General features: G+C 39.4%; 1 pseudogene; it reads right to left on the reverse strand.

The window, feature by feature from the left end:
- Positions 1 to 262: 262 nt before the first annotated feature.
- On the reverse strand, positions 263 to 18,550 carry LOC133774273 (60 kDa heat shock protein, mitochondrial-like; annotated as a pseudogene).
- Between the last annotated feature and the right edge of the window lie 1,658 nt (positions 18,551 to 20,208).

Genomic DNA, 20,208 nt, shown 5'->3' on the forward strand with positions numbered 1-20,208 from the left:
GTTGGTTCACTCCACAAATGCCCATAACAGCTGCATGGCTGAAGCTGGGAGGTGGGAACTCAATCCAGGTCTCCCATGTGCGCTGGCAGGAAACCAATTGTTAGAGCCACGGAAAGATCTTTTCCTGGGTAACCCATTTTTTCCTGCTTTTATAACTTCAAAGTATTGGCTTCTGGCTTACAGAGTTTCTCATGAGAAACGCACTGTGATTTTTATAGTTGTTTTTCTGAATGTGATGCTGGCCACCTCTCCATCATCCCCATCAACTGTATTCAAAATTCCTGGAGGGATTCATAGCAATATTCATTGCAGGAATTTTAAGTGTTCTTTTAACATTTCTATACCAATTTTTTGATCTTCATTAGCTGGAGTTAAGGAGTCCATGGCTGGAATCAACTGTAGCAGGGCACAAACCCCTCTCAGAACAATGTCTTCTTCAACTGCAACTCTTTTGGCATTTAGGGCACCTGGAACCCTTTGTCCTTTGCATTTGCTTTGACACCACTTGTGCCACCAGCCTTCAACACAGCTATTTATCTGAAAGCTTTGCTAGGTATTACTTCAGTTTTCCCTCTTTACAGTCACTGCTGTGATAGCTAATCGCTCAGTGATTTCTTGAATACTTTTTAAAATTTGAGTCTTGTTACTTTTTCAAAAGAAGTGTAGGGTTAATTTTATGAGTATAAAAATTAACTGAAAAATTGATCCCTGTAAAAAATAAGAATTGGAAAGGGAGAAGGAGGAGAAAGTAGGGCAGGAGTATGGGTGGGAGGGAGGTGGTGGTGGGGAGAATCATCATGTTCCCAAATCTGTATATATTACATGTGTGAAATTATATTCCTTAAAAAAATAAATTAACAAAAAACCCTATAAGAACTCACACAAAAAAAGCATAGCATCATTTTTGGCAACAACGACTTCTCCAACTTTTCATAAGTCATGAAATCCAACACCTTCAAGATTTAAAGTCAATCCTTCTCCAAATATTGCACCACCAGTAGCAGCAGCCACATCTTTTTACCTGGTTCTTTCTATTGTTACCAAGACCTGGAGCTTTTACTGCTACAACCTGAAGATCAACTTGGCATCTATTTAAAATGAATGTACCCAGACTTTCTTCTTCAATGTCTTCAACAATTGTGACTAAGGGCTTAAGGTGAGCACTGGAAATTTTTTGTTAAAACTATTTTGTTTGCAAAGGCTTTATTTTTTGTTGTTTTTAAAATATTTATTTATTTGACAACCAGAGTTACAGAAAGAAAGAGAAAGACATAGAGGTTGTCCACTCAGTGATTCACTCTCCAAGTGGCTGCAGCAGCCAAGGCTGCGTCAGGCCAAAGCCAGGAGCTTCATCTGGGTCTCCCAAATGGGTGGCAGGGCCCAAGTACTTGGACCATCTTCCTCTGCTTTTCCTAGGCCATTATCAGAGAGGTGGGTCAGAAGTAGAGCAGCCGGGACATGAACCATCATCTGTATGGAATGCCAGTGTCCCAGGCAATGATTCCACCTGCTATGCCACAACACTGGCTCTGAGCGCTGGCAATGTTAAGAGCAAGTACAGGGGCCTTCTCTGTGGCAAAGCTGGTAAAGCTGCCTCCTGCAGTGCCAGCATCCCATGTTGGTGCTGGTTCGAGTCTCAGCTGCTCCACTTCTGATCCAGCTCTCTGCTATTACCTGGGAAAGCAGTGGAAGATGGCCTAAGTGCTTGGGGCCCTGCATTCATGTGGGCGACCTGGAAGAGGCTCCTGGATCCTGGCTTCGGATCGGTGAAGCTCTGGCCATTGCGGCCATCTGGGGAGTGACCCAGTGGATGGAAGACCTCTCTCTGTCTCTCTGCCTCTGCCTCTTTGTAACTTTGACTTTAAAATAAATAAATAAATATTTTAAAAAAAGAGCAAGTACAATGGACTGGACATTATAAATTTTCATTTCACTCAGTAGAACATAGGCATCTTGGAATCAAAATTTCTGACCATTCAATGTATTACTCAAGTATGAAGAAATATAGCCTCAATGAAACTTCATGCCTTCAACAATCTCTGAATAATCATACAATGTGTTTCCATCCTTCACTGGGATGACACCTTCTCTTCCCACCTTTTTCAGAAATGATGTTATCAATTTCTTTGTCTCCATCTACAGATGTTATCAATTTCTTTGTCTCCATTTACAGAATTTTTGTAGTAACCTGAGCCGTTTCTTCAAGGGTTGTCACAGGTTTTGACTGCTTCTTAAGCTCTGCAATTGCAGCATCAACAGCTGACACCACATTTCTGATTTCCACCAGATGATCACCCTTGCCAATCTTCTCAAAGCTTCCTTGCCAACAGACAATCCCAGTATAGTAGCAGTGGTATGCCATCCCCAACCTCTTTGTTTCTGTGATTGGAATATTTTGAACATGTTTAACCACAATATTTTTATATTTATCCTTTAAGTCAATTGACTTTGCAACAGTCACACCATCAGTTGTTATTTTGGGACTTCCCCAAATCTGTTTTGTATTTACTGTTTGTCCTTTGGTCTCAATGAAATGGCTACAGCATTGGCTAAAATGTCTGCACATTGAAGCCTTAAGGCTTGGACATCTACACCAAATTTTACTTCTTTGGCATAAGCCCAAATGAGGTGAAGAGCCAGTGTCCTAGACATAGGTCTGATCTGGCAAAGGACTATGCACTGTGAAGCATTTCTGTGGGGTGGCAGCCAGGAATGCACAGGGCAAGGCAGGCTATTCGTAGTGAGTAGGGGTTCAATTCTGGTTTTTTTGTTTTTATATTGGTTTGTATTGTTGTTATTGTGGCCACTATTACTTTCTATCTGCTATGGACTTCAAATTCTTCCAGTAGTGATATCTGTTGCTTCCTTTTGTGGGACACTAAATTAATTTCTGAGTGTTCCTAGTCTACCTTTAGCACTAGGAAATTCCTAAATGTCTATACAGTAGTAGAGATCTCTAATTTGTTGGCTTCTCCCTCAACAGTTTGTTTCTCAGTCTTATGGTATGGATGGAGAGTTTGTTAGTTCTCTTGGTCCTGCATCCGTTTTGGGCAGGCCCTGTAAAACTGGGCATGGGAATGGAATTTTTTTCAGCATTCCTGCTTCCCAATCCACGGTATGCATCAGTAGGAATCTTGAGCAGAAAATTATTTTCTGTCCCTTTGCAAGAAGTAATAGGTCTCTGCTTTTCTGTGTAGTCTTGTGTTGGAGAACTTTCTTGTCCCATTTGTAGGGGCAGTCAGATTTCTCTTCTATTCTTCCTCAGGAAGTGGTAGATCTTTGCTTGATAATGGGAATTGGTCATTTCCCCCCATCTTTCCAAAAGCAGAAGATTTTGTCTTCTACCCTGTCATCAGGAATAGTGAATTTTCCCTAAGTCTTGGGTGGCAAGAGGGTTTCCTGACCCATGCACAGTGTCCTAAGACTTTTGCTTTGTATGAGAAGGGTCCATGAAAATCTTATGGTTTCATGCCAATAGACCACTGACAATGCTTCCTCTCTATTCTTCTGCCTTAACCTCAGTTTTTCTCATGAGTAGAGGCCAATGGAAATGAGTTTCTGAATGGCTGCAAATTCTCCATGTGTCTGGGTGTGTCATGCTAACCCATTGTTGGCCTTTAAGAAATTGTTAATATATTAGCTGTTTCTTATTGGCCATATTTGTCATGGCTCCTTTGTCCTCTCAGAAGGGAAGCAGTTCATTTGTCTGGTATCTGCTTGCAAGGACTTGCCATTTTTTGAATTTAATAATCTGGTTACTCTCGATGAGTGTGAGAAAAAATATGACTTTATGTCCAGCTTTTTCTCATTATTAAGGTGGGGACAAAGTTGTTTTGTGGCTCTCCATGTTCTAAACAGAAATAAAACTCTTTTATCACATATATGTAAAGTCTAAAATTTCACCATATCCTGACAGTCTACCCTCATTTCAAATAATAAAAGGATTATTGAATGGCTAACCTCCAGTCTTCCACTTTCCAATTCATATTATTATTATTACTTCTTCAGTTTTTGTATTCAGTTTGGAATTTGTTCATCCCAGAAATTAGAAACTGTTTTTGGAAGCATTAATTTGGTTTAGACACTTTCTTCTGGTCTTTTGTTATGTTTGCTTTTGAGTCCACCAGTCATTCCTTTTTTTTTTCTTTATTTTAGAAACCTTCTATTTAATGAGTACAAATTTCATAAGTACAACTTTAGGAATATAGAGATTCTTCCCACTATACCACCTACCCTCCCACCACCACTCCCACGCCACCTCCTTCTCCTTCTCTCATTCCCAGTTCAATTCTCTATTAAGATTCATTTTTAATTAACTTTATACACAGAAGACCAATTTTATACTAAGTAAAGATTTCAACAATTTGCAGACATACACACAAAATAAAAAATGGTTTGAGAACCAGCTTGACAGTTAATTCTCATAGTACAACTCATTAAGGACAAAGGTCCTGCATGGGAAGTAAGTGCACAGTGACTCCTGTTTTTAATTTAACAATTAGCACTCTTATGTATAACTTACGTGATCACCTGAGGCTCTTGACATGAGATGCTAAGGCTATGGAAGCCTTTTGAGCCCACAATCTCTGTCAGTAATTAGACAAGGCCATAAGCAAAGTGGACATTCACTTCTCCCTTCAGAGAGAAGTACATCCTTCTTTGATGACCCTTACTTTCCCCTGTGGTCTTATTCATAGAGATCTTTTTTTTTTTTTTTTTTTTTTTTTTTTTTTTTTTTTTTTTAACAGGCAGAGTGGACAGTGAGAGAGAGACAGAGAGAAAGGTCTTCCTTTGCCGTTGGTTCACCCTCCAATGGCCGCTGCGGTAGCACGCTGCGGCCGGCGCACCGCGCTGTTCCGATGGCCCTTTTATATAGGACATTTTTTTTGCCACAGTGTCTTGGCTTTCCATGCCTGAAATGCTCTTTTCAGCCAGACTAGAATGCCTGAAGTGCTGATTCTGAGGTCAGAGTGTTATTTTTTTTTAACTTTTATTTAATGAATATAAATTTCCAGTGTACAGCTTATGGATTACAATGGCTTCCCCCTCCCATAACTTCCCTCCCACCCGCAACCCTCCCCTCTCCTGCTCCCTCTCCCCTTCCATTTGCATCAAGATTCATTTTCAATTCTCTTTATATACAGAAGATCAATTTAGTATAAAGATTTCAACAGTTTGCACCCACATAGAAACACAAAGTGAAACATACTGTTTGAGTACTTGTTATAGCATTAAATCAAAATGTACAGCACATTAAGGACAGAGATCCCACATGAGGAGCAAGTGCACAGTGGCTCCTGTTGTTGACCCAACAAATTGACACTCTAGTTTATGGCGCCAGTAACCACCCTAGGCTGTCGTCATGAGTTGCCAAGGCTATGGAAGCCTTCCAAGTTCCCCGACTCTGATCATATTTAGACAAGGTCATAAAAGACAGAGTGAGGATAGTAACCAATGATCCTAAGAGTGGCATTTACCAGGTTTGAACAATTATACAGCATTAAGTGGGGAAGAGGACCATCAGTACACACAGGTTGGGAGTAGAGCCATTGGTGGTAGAGTAGAGGTTATGATTACAAAGGAATGAGGCCCAAGTGCACTAGACAGGGCCTAGGGCAAAGGAAAGAGTCATTATTAGAGGAGCTAAGAAAGGTGCTGTCTAAGCTACAAGTAATTTTTCTGATTGAGAGGCAAATAGAACCTGATAGAAGGGGCTTGATAATAATCTGGTGGGCTTTAGGCCTTGTAAATTCAGAGGCCCAGGCCTATCTATCTCTTCACATGGGGTATATCCTAAGGGAGGTGTGAACCTCCTAGGGGAAGGCACTCTGTTGACTTTCATTACTTGGCTGGCCTGGGAGGAGAGCTGGCCAGGTAAAGGCAGGGGGCATCTCTAACAAGAAATTTACAGTTCTGCCTGCAATGTTGCTGACCCTACTTGACCATCCCCTCAGCTGCAGTGGTCACTTTGGAAGTTGGGCTGAGTGAAGGGCTTTTCAGCTTAGAGCCAATAAGATCTGTGGCTCTGACCTGGGCATCCTTCGACTCCAGGGCAGGTCCATTTCCAGTGATCCAACTCTTGGCAGAGCTGCCAGGGCTCTTCACAAGCTGACTTCTGCTGAAGCCCAGGCTTACCACATTGAAAGCCACTGCAGTGGACTGGCCTGTTGGGTCTCCTTGAGGGCAGAGTGCTATTTATAGTGATTGTCATTCTATGAGTCTGCTGTGTGGGCTGCTTTCCATGTTCGAACATTCTCTCCTTTTTAATTCTATGTATTGTAATTGCCAGACATTTAATCTTATTTATATGATCCCTTTAAAACTTAATCCTATCAAAATGATCAAATCAACACTTAATATAATCACTTTAAAACTTAAGATAGCATTATCACCACACAGCTTAATGGGATTTGAAGTTCCATGGCAAGTTTTTAGCTTTACCCTTGGAAGTAAATCTGTAGGAATGTATGCAGAACTATACAGCTCCTCCCTCTTTTATTCTCACTCTTATTTTTTACTGGAATCTATTTTCAATTGACTTTATACACATATGATTAATTCTGTGTTAAGTAAAGGGTTCAACCAATGGTATTAAGAAGAAAGAGAGAAAAAAAATCCCAAAATTTGCTGACAGTCAAGACAAGTGCTGTTCAAGTCATTGCTTCTCAAAGCACCATATTTTTTTAAGCACCATTTTTCTTAATCTCTGTATTTGGCCATTCCTTTGCCTTCAGAATTCCCTTTAGACATTGCCTTTTGGAAATTGTTTATCACCAAGTATATTTGACACTCATTCTTGAGAAATAAATTAGTTGAAAACAAAAATCTAGCTTGATAGTTACTTTTTCTCTTTGAGACTTTGGAAATAGTTTTTCATTGTGCTTTAGCTGTGCTGATGGGGATAGACCAGAAATCTTCCATTCTTAGTCATCATTCCTTTCTTTCTCTCTGGATAATTCAAAGTTGTTCTCTTTTTCTTTGGTGGTCTCCTTGCTTCTCCCTGCCCAGATATACTGCAATGTGCCGAGACATGGATTTATTCTTAATTTGTCCTTCTAATCACATATTGTGCTTCCTATATTTGGGTTTCAGGACTGCAAACAGACATATGTTTGAGCTTCTCATTTGATTTTTTTAATTATTTAAATCTTTTTTAAAAAGTACATTTTCTTAGTTTTGCTACATTTTCATAAATTCTTAATTTTTTTCTGGTTATTATTTTTCTTCAGTTATGACTAATCTGCTAATGAACCAAACTGTTGAATGCTTTCTGTAACCTATTTTTTATTCCTTAAATATATATATATATATAAATTTCTGAAGCTTCCATATCAGTTTTAATTGCTTTCTTAATTTCCTAAAATATGTGTGTAATATAATATGGATTATATACACATATATAAAACATTGGTATTTTATAGCTTTCATTTTCAACATCCTTTTAATATGGGTGTTAAATTATTCTTCATGAGCTGCCACAGAACAATCTCAAAGACTTAGTGCCTTAAACAATAGACATTTGTTTTCCCGAAGGTTCGGAAGCTGAAATAAAACATCATGATGACCAGGTTCCAGTGAGGGTACTCCTGTGGCTTGCATTCACCTTCACACTGTGTCCTTACAAGGTGGAGAGAGGGCAATCTGGCAACCCTTCCTCTTCTCTTATCAGCACCAATCCTGCCATGAAGTCATGTGAACCTAATTACCTCCCTAAAGTCCCATCTCCAAATACCTTCACACTGGAGTTTAAGGTGTCAACATAGGAATCATGGGAGGCTACAATTCAGTCCATAGCAAGCGTCAATAGAGTTTGCATTTTTATTTCTGTCCTGTTTTATTCATAGTGTCTTGCCATATGGAAATTTTACTCCAGAGAAGTATGCTAGCTGTAAGAAATACTCCTTCCCCAGGATCCCTTAAGCCCTCCTCAAAGCAAGAACAGCTTTCTCACTTTCCTGTTATTCTTAGTTTCCTTCTGCATACAACAGTGTTGTAGCAGGAATCTGACATTGAGACAATTCCAGTTGTGGCTCCCTTCTGCTGATCATAGGCTTCCTGCTGCTCTGATTCCCAGTCTTCCAACTCCCCACTCAGGTCCAGGTATCCGGCTTCTGAAGTCCAGGATTGAGCTCCTTTAGCCTATAAGGGAGGAGGTATTCTCATTATAGAGTTATTTAAAATATAGGTGCTCAATATGAATTTGTGTGTACACATTATTTTTAAAAGAGGAAGAAGAAAGGAAGACGAGAATGAAAAGAGGAGAGGAAGGAGAAAAAGGAGGGGGAAGAATAAGAGGAAATAAGTCAGTGTACTATTAGAAAGTATTTTTAATAAAAGCAAGAGTTTATTTGCAGAATTTTCATGCCCTCTTGATGTTTTTGATCATAACAAGGACAGTGTTCCATTGGTGAATTCAGTTTCTGGAGGCAGCAAGATCCTATGAGCTATGCTTTTGTCAGAAGCAGCTGATTGGGTGAGGAGGATAAATGGAAATTTTGTAAAAATGATTTGCGGACATCCATCTTTGCAAGCTGAAGCTAACTCATCTTGAAATAATTAGTTCTCTCAATAAAAATCATGGCTATAAAAATGGGATCTCTTCAATGAATTCAATAGAAATTATATAAATGAGTTTTGATTTCTCTACTGTTTTGAATCTCTTCAATGTTGAAACATTTTCTTTTTCTTTTTTTTCTTTTTTTTTTTTTTTTTGACAGAGTGGATAGTGAGAGAGAGAGACAGAGAGTAAGGTCTTCCTTTTTGCTGTTGGTTCACCCTCCAATGGCCGCTGCAGCCGGCGCATCGCGCTGATCCAAAGCCAGGAGCCAGGTGTTTTTTCCTGGTCTCCCATGCGGGTGCAGGGCCCAAGCAATTGGGCCATCCTCCACTGCCTTCCCAGGCCATAGCAGAGAGTTGGCCTGGAAGAGGGGCAACTGGGATAGAATCCGGTGCCCCGACCGGGACTAGAACCCGGTGTGCCGGCGCCGCAAGGCGGAGGATTAGCCTGTTAAGCCACGGTGCCCGCCGAAACATTTTCATTTTCTAAGATGAACTTGGTGTTTGAAAAGAGAATGAGAATTTGTGAAATAAGTTTGGTGACCAAGAACTGTTAAATGAACAAATACAGAAAGTACTTAAATGGATAAAGGACCAATGATTGTGCCACAGATCACACATACTTATGACTCTCATATGTTTATGATACATAAAATTTAGTTTAATAACCATACAAATACAAGCATTATAGTTTTATTATAGCTGTTTGGAGAGTTGAAAAAGCTTTTTTAAAAAAGGTATTATTTTGCAATTAAGAGCTAAATAGGGCTTCTTCCCTCTATTTCTCTCTACTATGTCTCTTCCTTATACTTCCTTTTTTGTCTTCACTCAGCCATCCTTGCTTGAAAATATTTTGTGGGCTGATATGACCCTTGGGTTATGCACAAATAAAAAGTGAAAGCTCAATGATACTTTATAGAACATACAATCCAACTTTTTTTCTTGATGAAAAAAAATTAAGTTTCACAAGTAAACACATTTGGTTAGCAGAATTATAATTCAAACTCTAAACTCCTAGCACAGTGCCTGTGCAGGATATTAAGTTGGATTTATTTGCAGCCCTTGAGAAGGCAACACAGGGAGAATATTTGACACCTGGAATGGCACAGTAAATGTTGTGATAAGGATTTGAATACAGGTAGCTTTTTGAGGAGGTTCTCACAGGAAGAACAAGAGGAGAAAGCAAATGTAGGAAAGAAAGCAGGGCTAAGAAAGGAAATGATTATGAATGAGTTATGACTTCTAGAACAGGAAACCCAACCCCACTGGGGACTCTCTGAATCACTGTGTTGAATATGCCTTGGAATATTCTGTGGGAGATCATGGCTTTTGGAGGTTATTCATTGGGCCATTAAATCCCCAAATTTAATCCTCATTCCTGAACTGTGGAGAGTCTGAACCAGTTATCCTACTACAGCAAGAGATGGGCCACAGGCAAGGAAATATAGAGATTTCCCATCAGCAGTTATAGGAAATACCCATATTAACTGCAGGTAAACTCAAGGCTATATAGGGATAGAAAGCATGGCAACGATGGCATGTGCTATATGAATGGAAAAAGATATTTCTGAAGTTTGAAAGACTTTCTTGATAATTCTTCCTGATGCCATACCTAATCTTAGCCACTCATATCAGTTTATGTATTCTCATTGGCTATTATCCTTGTTCTAAAAAAAATATTGGGGCATAATGGTTTTTGTCTTTCAAAGTGAAATGTTCCGTACATTTGCAGAATGATATTGAAACAAGTTGTAGTAATTCTACTTATCCAAACTTTTCTCACGTAAGAAAGCTTTTCTCTGAGTCTATTTTTACATTATTTGTTGAAAATACCACCTTGGACTCCTTGGCTATTCCAGACTACAGGAACTTTAAAACTGAGGCAAGAATAGTCATTTTCTTTCTTTCTTTCTTTCTTTTTTTTTTTTTTTGACAGGCAGAGTGGACAGTGATAGAGAGACAGAGAGAAAGGTCTTCCTTTGCCATTGGTTCACCCTCCAATGGCCGCCGCGGTTGGCGCGCTGCGGCCAGTGCACTGTGCTGATCCGATGGCAGGAGCCAGGTACTAATCCTGGTCTCCCATGGGGTGCAGGGCCCAAGCACTTGGGCCATCCTCCACTGCACTCCCTGGCCACAGCAGAGAGCTGGCCTGGAAGAGGGACAACCGGGACAGAATCCGGTGCCCCGACTGGGACTAGAACCTGGTGTGCCAGCGCCGCAAGGCGGAGGATTAGCCTAGTGAGCCGCGGCACCGGCCAAGAGTAGTCATTTTCAAACAGATGAAAGGTTTTGTTTGTGGGGTTAAATAATCTATGAATGTTCAGTTACTTTCTATTCAATAAGGTTTCCAAGCACTCATTAATGGATCTAAATTTCATTGGTTGGAAATACAAAGAAGTTGTCCCATAATCATTTCTTTATTTAGGGATACGAATTGAGTTAGAAGTCTAGGAAGAGCTAATTTTTTTGCTTCTTTGTCTAGCTTTTGTTTGTTTGTTTTGCTTGTTTTGTGTTTTGTTTGGTATTAGATGTTATTTTGATATATCTAAGTTGTAGTTTGAATTGAGTCCATGAAATTAGAGGATATTGGCCTTTTTTTTTATTATTGTGTAAAAAGTCAACCAGTATATTCAAAACATCAGAATTTTTTTGTTTAAGCCATGCTTTGAAAGTTGGGTTAATTTTTGTGCTGTGCAGTAGTGTGTAGTGGTTTCTAGTCTATCTGACTTCCACTTCCTTTGATATATCTAAAAAAGATTAAGAGGATTTTGATGATGGCTGTATTTTCCAAACCTACCTGATACACAGAGAAGTGAAAAAATCACTCTAGTCAAACAAAATTTTGGCCAGATATTTATTGGGTTATCACCATACTGCATATAACTGCATAAGCAAAAGGAAATTAAACTTTCTGAGCTTTAGTCTCTTTTATCTATTAAAGAAATACATGAAATTTAGTGCTAGATAATATCATAAAAACTTCATTCATCAAAATTCTATGATTTTATAGATGTTGATGACTTCTGTCTTTTTATCTTTCAGAAAATAAATCTCCAAATTGCTTGTCAAGGAGCACATTCAACTCAGTACCATAATGAGCAAAAGAACCTTCTGCAGTCTTTAATACTATGTTCATTTCCATTGCAGAGATGCATCTTGGTCATCTAAGTTTTAAGATAGCTTAATTTCATGATAATGAAAATGGATTGGAGATTGGTATTCATCCAATAACCAGCCTTCTGCAAATCTTGACTTTTAGGGGGATAGACGGGAAGGGGAAAAAAAAAAGAGTGAAGGGAAAATAGGGGAGGAATTGTAGGAAATCATGTCCTAGTATTCTCCTGGGGCAGGAATTTAAGTCAAGGAAGCAGGTTTGATTGATTTACTGATATCACTGCCCTTACGTCCTGTAAGTCCAGCCATCCCAGGGACCAGAAGCTTCCTTACAGCTAATTAAGTACAATTAAATAATTACCACCAGGTGGAGCCAAACTGCAATTGACATTTGGTGAATTTTGATCTTTGGATCATGTGATTTTGCTGGTCATTTTTAGGGACTTATGATTTTATTCATGATCAATCCCATTATGAACCAGTGCTCTCAATTTTGATAATTCCTTCTCATTGCTTATTAGTAAAACCCCAAACCTTCAGCATAATCTAAAATAAGGTCTTTCTTATTTTTCAGATTCATCCCTTTCTTCTGATCTCTCACATTTCAGCACAAGGGAACACCAACCACTTGCTAAATTTCCCCTTTTCTGTGCTTTTGCAAATGATCTTCCATCTGCCTTTTCCTCCACAGCCTTTGTGTTCCAGATCTAATTAAAACCTGTTGTCCTCAAAAAGGTCAAACCTGCAGCTATCCACTCCACAACGTCCTCTGTGAAGCCCTTTGAATTTTTCCATCCTTTCCAAGGACAGGATGATTCATCCAGACTTTTTGGTCCTTTAAAGCATATTTGTAAGAATTATCATATCTCGGGGCCGGCACTGTGGCACAGTGGGTTAATCCTCTGCCTGCAGTGCCGGCATCCCATATGGGAGCCGGTTCTAATCCTGGCTGCTCCTCTTCCCATCCATCTCTCTGCTATGGCCTGGGAAAGCAGTAGAAGATGGCTCAAGTCCTTGGGCCCCTGCACCCGTGTGGGAGACCAGAAGAAGCTCCTGGCTCCTGGCTTTGGAGCAGTGCAGCTCCGGCCATTGCAGCCATTTGGGGAGTGAACCAGAGGATGGGAGATCTTTCTTTCTGTCTCTCCCTCTCACACTGTTTGTAATTCTGCCTCTCAAATAAATAAATAAATAAATAACATCTTTTAAAAAAAGATTTATCATATCTCACATTAAAATATCTTTGTTGGATTTGTCATTTTGCCACCTAGAATGTAATCCAGTCAAGTACAGGTGCATATAAAACCTTTCGTCTTGTGTTATCACTGTCTGGTACTATATGTGTCCCATACTAGAACTTCAGTAGTTCTATCTTTTTTTTAAAGGTTTATTTATTTATTTATCTGAAAGGCAGAGCTACAGAGAGGCAGAACCAGAGAGAGAGAAAGAGAGAGTGAGAGAGAGAGAGTGGTCTTCCATCCACTGGTTCACTCCCCAGATGGCTGCAACAGCTGGAGTTGCACCAATCTGGAGCCAGGAACCAGGAGCTTCTTCCGGGTCTCCCATATGGGTGCAGGGACCCAAAGACTTGGGCCATTTTCCAGTGTTTTCCCAGGCCCTGGCAGAGAGCTGGATCAGAAGTGGAGCAGCCAGGACTTGAACCGGTGCCCATGTGAGATGCCAGCACTTCAGGCAGCAGCTTTACCTGCTAAGTCAGAGCGCTGACCCCAGTAGTTCTATCTTGAATAAGTAATACAGAAGTGTAGTAAAAATGTGTTTTCATCTAGATTTCTAAATTGGGTTAAGTTAAAAAAAAAAAAAAAACCAGGGCAGCTAAGCACCTAAAATGATGCTACTGTGTAAATCATATAATCCTTTGCTAATATATATAAGCACTTCATTCAGTGTTTCTTTAGCCTGTTGGAAGTTGTCTTATAGTAACCTATTTGTGAGTGTTATATAATATTAGTATCACAGTGGTCTAGTACTACATACTTGTGGTATTCTTCTTGGAGTTAATAAGACTCAGTGAGGGACAAGCGGTATTTTATTGTAGTCTACTAGAGACTGGCATGCCATTTATTCCCTGATTCTGACTTTTTCCATGTCCAATTCTTAGCGACAGTGATTACCATGGAAGGTCATGGGCATTTTTTCATTATAATTATTGACAGTTAAAATAGTATGGCAAAGTTCAAGATCAGATTTTATTTCAAGAATACCTTAGGTCATACCTATAATTGTGCAGATTAAGGGACTTTGATATAGGAAAGTCAGATAGATTCCACACAGTTTATTATTGGCCGAACTGCAACCAGAGCCCTATTTACTCTCCCTCCACCCTGCAACTTGCCTCTAATCCACTAATAGCTCATCATGAGTTACTTAGTTTATGATATGTAATAACAAATCTGAACAGTGATGGAAGAAAAACGTCCAAAGAGCACATTAAACTATAAGTCATATGTTGAAGCCCTTCTCTCAACATTCTTCTACCACAAATCAATCTTGATGCTCAACGCTATTCCAATGGTTTGGTTTTCAAATCATTTCTCTGCTTTTGAGAAATACCTACAGATACTCCATAATACTTTCTGCTTTTGATCTAGTCCGGGACCTTATTTTGGCAGTTAAAGGACTTGGAGTATTCCACAAGGAACTGTTTGCTTTCTTATCTAATCTTTAGTGCATCTAACAGCAAAACAGGCCATTTCATGGTATCATTCTGCCAGCAGAAGGTTGTTTAAGGATACACAACCCCTGTCACTTTTATTGAGGCATCTCCAACTCCTGACTGTCATGCATTTGCAATTTTCTTGTTGTAGCTCCAGTTTGCATCCATCCTTTAGGGGTAGTTTCCAACTTGAGATCCGGCAAATGTTTTTTTCTGGGTAGGAGTGGCCTTCCTCCACTTAGGCAACACACATTAAGAAGCCTCACAAAATGGTGATTTGATGCTGTTTTCTGAATTCTCTGCTACCTCTTGAGCAAGGACATATTTGGAACAGCAGTCCATTTGGCCTAAGCTTTTCACCTGTTTCCTCTTTTCTCCTCTCTTCAGTGACTTGTAAAAGTAACTTTTAAAAATTGGATCCTGTTGCCCTGTCGGACCCTTATTCAATCACACACAAGGTGTTTGGATGAAGCTTGTACCTTACAGGCATGTCTGTTCTGTGTAAACATTAGAGTGCCCATGAGGTTTTGTAGGTTGCATAAGGACTGATATCAATTTTGCAACCGGCTTAAGCCTTGTGGATAATCAAGACTGTGAATTTCTTCTAGACAAGCCAGACCACCTGTGAACAAACCAGAAACATGCACGAGATTTGCAACTACTAGTCAGAAGAAAATAAAATTGTTGATTCCAGAAGCTTTACAAATTACTGCACAATCTCAGGAAGGGAGAAATTAAGAGGGTAGAAAGTGGACAACTGCATGAACACCTGAATCTAATAGAAAAACTGGAGTGTTTTCAATTGGCAGAAAACTTGGACATGGAAAAAGAACAACAATTTTGTTTGCCTTTGGCCAGTGAACAAGTGCTACTCTATGATGCTGCTGATCAGTGGGATCCTAACCTTGCTGAAGTGCATGTTAGGCTCCTTCACTCCTCCCACAGAGGGAGTAGCATTTGCCCCAGAAATGGCCACAGTTGTTTCTTTTTTCTTTTTTAATTTTATTTATATATTTTTATTTACCTGATGAAAGAGAGAGAGAGAGAGAGAGAGAGAGAGAGAGAGAGATCCTCTATCTCCGGTTAATTCCCCAAATGCCCACACAGCTGGGGTTGGGCAAGGTAAAAGCCAGGAGAATGGAACCCAATCTGGGGCTCCCAAATGGGCGGCAGAGAAACAACTACTTGAGCCATCAACTGTTGCTTCCCAGAATGCACACTGGCAGGAAGTTGGAATCAGAAGTGGAGCCAGGACGTGAACCCAGACATTCCAATATGAGATGGGGGCATCACAAGCTGTGTCTTAACCCCTACACCAAAGGTTCACCCTTGCATTTGTTTCTTTTGAGCTTTCTCTCATAATTCATGGGTGGTCTCTAGGTACGAATCCTTGACAGTTGACAGCCTAGTGTTGGGTTTTTATCAGTTAGTTGGAAAATATGAAATTCCATAAACTCTGTAGCATTAAATGTATTCAACTTAAAGTGCTGTCCATTTGCTATTAAAATACCCATTCCTTTATGAAATGCTGGAAGAAACATGAAGTGAGCAATAATGTTTTATTTAAAAGCCTTTGGTTGGTAAAATTACAAATTGGAGAACCTGTCATTCTTCAATTTAGTAGCTCTTCAAGAAAGGAACCAAGGAATTGATATTCTCGTTAGAAGACTCAGTTATGCTTATTCTCTATTAACCAAGGTCCTTTATTTTTTTAACTGTCTCTCCTTTGTCCCCTACAGCCATTATTTCTCCTATGTCCTGACTGTCAATCTTGAGTCTGACTGCTCAAACTTTTCTATTCTGAAAGCCCCAGAGTTGTCCTAAGTACCTTACCCTGGGCCAGTCTGCTCTTCTACAATGTGTTTTATTCTTGAGATTCTGAAACTGGACTTCCCTGTAGCAAGTAGCTAATCACTTATTAGTGATTGATTATCATTTAATACGTAAACATGATTGGAAGTATTGGTATATAAATACATAAAACACCTTAAGCTTAGGTGCAGTGATGTGGCTCAGCAGGTTAAGCCACCTGCAAGTTGGCATCCCATATGAGTGCTGGTGGGAGTCCTAGCTGTTCTACTTCTGATCCAGCACTCTACTCATATGCTTGGAAAAGCAATGGAAGATGGCTCAAGTACCTGGGCCTCTGTCACCTATATGGGAGACTCAAATGGAGTTTCAGGATCCTAGTTTTGGCCTGGCCCAGCCCCAGAAGTTGCAGCCATCTGGGGGAATGAACTAGTAGATGGAAGAGCTCTCTCTTTGTTTCTCCCTCTCTCAGCAACTTTGCCTTTCAAATAAACAAATAAATCTTTAAAAAGCCCTTAAGCTTAAAGACTGACTGTAAGAGGGCAAGTTTAATGTGACAGGTTTAAATTTCTTGTGCCTGCCTATCTGCTTTAGTTAAATGTAAGCAGATGTGCTTTTCTTGTTGTGTCTGAGGTTAGCAATGTTGGACATTAAAAAAAAACCCTTCATGGGGGAGACACAGCAGACTCATAGAATGGCAGATGTCCTAAATAGCACTCTGTCCTCAGAATCAGCCCTTAAGGCATTTGGATCTGGCTGAAGAGCCTATGAGAGTATTTTAGGCATGGAAAGCCAAGACACTCTGGAAAAAAAAAAAGAAGAAGAAGAAGACCTAAATGAAGGATCTCAGCGAGTGTGATCCCAGTGGAAAGAACGGGGCCATCAAGGTAGGAGATACCTTTCTCTGAAGGGAGGAGAGAACTTCCACTTTGACTATGACCCTGTAGGAATAAGATTGAAGTCGGCGAACCCTAAAGGCTTCCATAGCCCTGGCAACCCATGACTAGAGCCTAGGGAGATTACTGACGCCATTAACAAGAGTGTTAAATTGTTAAATCAACATCAAGAGGCACTGTGTACTTACATCCCATGTGGGATCTGTCCTTAATGGGTTGTCCAATGTGAAGTAATGCTATAGCTAGTACTGAAACAGTATTTTTACACTTTGTGTTTCTGTGTGGGTGCAAACTGATGAAATCTTTACTTAGTATATACTGAATCGATCTTCTGTATATAAAGATAATTGAAAATGAAAAAAAAACTTGGTGTTAATTGGAAATTACATAGAAAATTAATCAATTTTTAAAAAAAAATATCATGTAGTATCTCTGTTATTAATGTGCTTTACACTGTTATTTAATGCTATAACTAGTACTCCAACAGTATTTTTTCACTTTGTGTTGCTATGTGAGCGCAAACTGTTGAAATCTTTATATATACTAAACTGATTTTTCTGTATATAAAGAGAATTGAAAATGAATCTTGATGTGAATGGAAGGGGAGAGTGAGTGGGAAAGGGGAGGGTTGCGGGTGGGAGGGAAGTTATGGGGGGGAAGCCATTGTAATCCATAAGCTGTACTTTGGAAATTTATATTCATTAAATAAAAGATTAAAAAAAACCCTTCATTTACACTTTATACAGCATCCATAATTTCTGTGAATTATTTTCTGTAGAAATTATTATCTATAAGGCTCATGTCAGTTCTCAGCTGAATCACTGAAAATTGGCTTTTTAAACGGAGTCCTTGTTTATAGTTTAGAATGCTACTCTTCCTTACCCCTCAGTCTCCTGGCCCCCTATCTCTCAAAATAACTACCAGAATGACTTTTCTAAAATGTAACCTCAACTTGGTAGTACCCTTGTCCACACGGGCCTCATGGCTTCTCAGAACCCCAAAGGATGTAGGTCATACATGTTATGGTATGCTTCTTCGTGGAACCCACACATCCTCAGCCTCTCCTCCAGAAAGAAGATACAGTTAGAGTCTCTCCACTCTGCTGTGCTCTGTACACACAGCACAATATAGCAATGTGCCCTGGACTCATTACTACATCACTGTGATCTCCACAAGTCTTGGGTCTCTGGTTATATCCTTTTCCATTTCCAATGTCTAGATCAATTCCCGAGGTGAAAAAAAATTTGCTGAAGAAATATGTGTTAAAAGTATGCAAGACTTGTCCCTTGTAAGAAAACTTTCTCAATGTAGCTTTCTGTTAAGTAATTTACTAGGGTTTTCTATTATGTGTTATCTATAGTAAAATCTAATTTTGTTAAAATGGGAGGAAATTTTTTCTATTCTCCCATTTAACAAAAGAGAGCCGGGACATGGATGCTTTGCTCTTTGCAAACTCTTATCTCACCTTCCAGATTCGGTTGCACAAGAGATCTTTTCCCTTCATCGTTAAGTCCCCCAAATTAGGAGGTGTGGAAATGAGAATCAATAATACATGATAGGTAAAGAATATATTTTTTTTCCTCACCTTCCATGTAAAATATGAGAAGCAAGTGAGCAAGATTCTATATGGTTGCAAGAACAGTGAAAAAACACTGAACGTTGTAACTTTGGTTCTATGTCATTGTTACATAAAAAGTCACTTAATTTCCCTGGATCTTGGTTCTTTATCTGTAAAATATAAGATGTGGACTCTATGATTGCTGAGAACATGTTTATTTACATTGCATTATTACAATCTTATTTGCTCATATAACTTACATGTTTATGATTCTATCATACATAAATGGATATAGTACAGTGATAAATCCAAGGATAGGAACATTAGAAGGCATTTAAGGAAGACAAAGGGGACTTAAGATGACAAAGCTAGCTACAAACCTTAAAGATGAGGAGAACTACCTCAATCTTCACTCAAAAACATCAGGCATGAAGTAATCACCAGAACAGGCAATGCTAAGAGGAAGCAGCGAGCCTCACAGAGGCGAGAACAGATAAAAATGACCAACTCAAATTGGGTACATTAAACCCATAGATCTTGACAACCTTCATATTAAAGAACTTAGAGAATTGGCCACAATCACTGCTGGGTTGCAAATGATTATTTTCAAGAACTAACAGGGCTTTGCATAGCCTCAAACTGGAAAGTCTTTTATCAGTTCTTTCAGAGGAAGATTACGGACCATGCTGGATATTGCTGATTTCCCAGAGTGGGGAAGAGATGAACTCAAATGTTGGTTTTTCAATGCTTGGAAAGCAACAGTGTTGGAAATGCTTGCACTTGTGAAAGAAAATCGTAAAACTTTGGACTGGATGTTATCCTAGGGATCATGTAATATGTTGCCTTAATTTATCGAGGAGCAAACTGAAGCTTAGAGAATTAAATCATAAATCCTTGAAAGTTCATTTCTTAATTGCAAATTAGCGTGGCAAGCCTGGGCAGTTGAGGTAATGAATTGATGCAATATCTCTTGCTATTTTTGTCTCTGATTTTCTCCTTTGGGATGGTTTTTTTTTATATATCAAAAAAGAGGCTACTCCTGTCCATGTCCTAACAGGAAATTCTGACATTCTGGAGAGAGGACAAAGAACTTACCAACAATCAAGATCCTGATACCCTTCAGGTTGTGCTACAACATAGTTATATTTCAGGGGGAGAAAAATACATCTTTTGTTGAATAAGTTGCTGCTTTTTTTTCCTTTCCTGCTTTCTAACTCAAGCTTCTAAAAACTTTAACTATGAGAGAGTTGAGCAACTGAACAACACATCTCTTCTTACAATGTCTGGGAATTTACTTGAAGTGAACTGAGTATAAAAATACTCTTTATTGGGGCCAGCGCTGTGGCATAGTGGGTAAAGCCACTTCTAGCAGTGCCAGCACCCCATATGCGCACTGGTTCGAGTCCCAGCTGCTCCACTTTCAATCCAGATCTCTGCTATGGCCTGGGAAAGCAGTAGAAGATGGACCAAGTCCTTCCAGCAGATGACAGACCTCTCTCTGCTTCTGCTTCTCTGTAACTCTGCCTTTCAAATAAATAAACCTTTTAAAATACTGTTTTACAAAGAATTATTGCCAGATTCAGAATAGACCTTGTCAAATTAGA

This window comes from Lepus europaeus, chromosome 15, assembly GCF_033115175.1.
Source record: "Lepus europaeus isolate LE1 chromosome 15, mLepTim1.pri, whole genome shotgun sequence".
NCBI classification, from domain to species: Eukaryota; Metazoa; Chordata; class Mammalia; order Lagomorpha; family Leporidae; genus Lepus; species Lepus europaeus.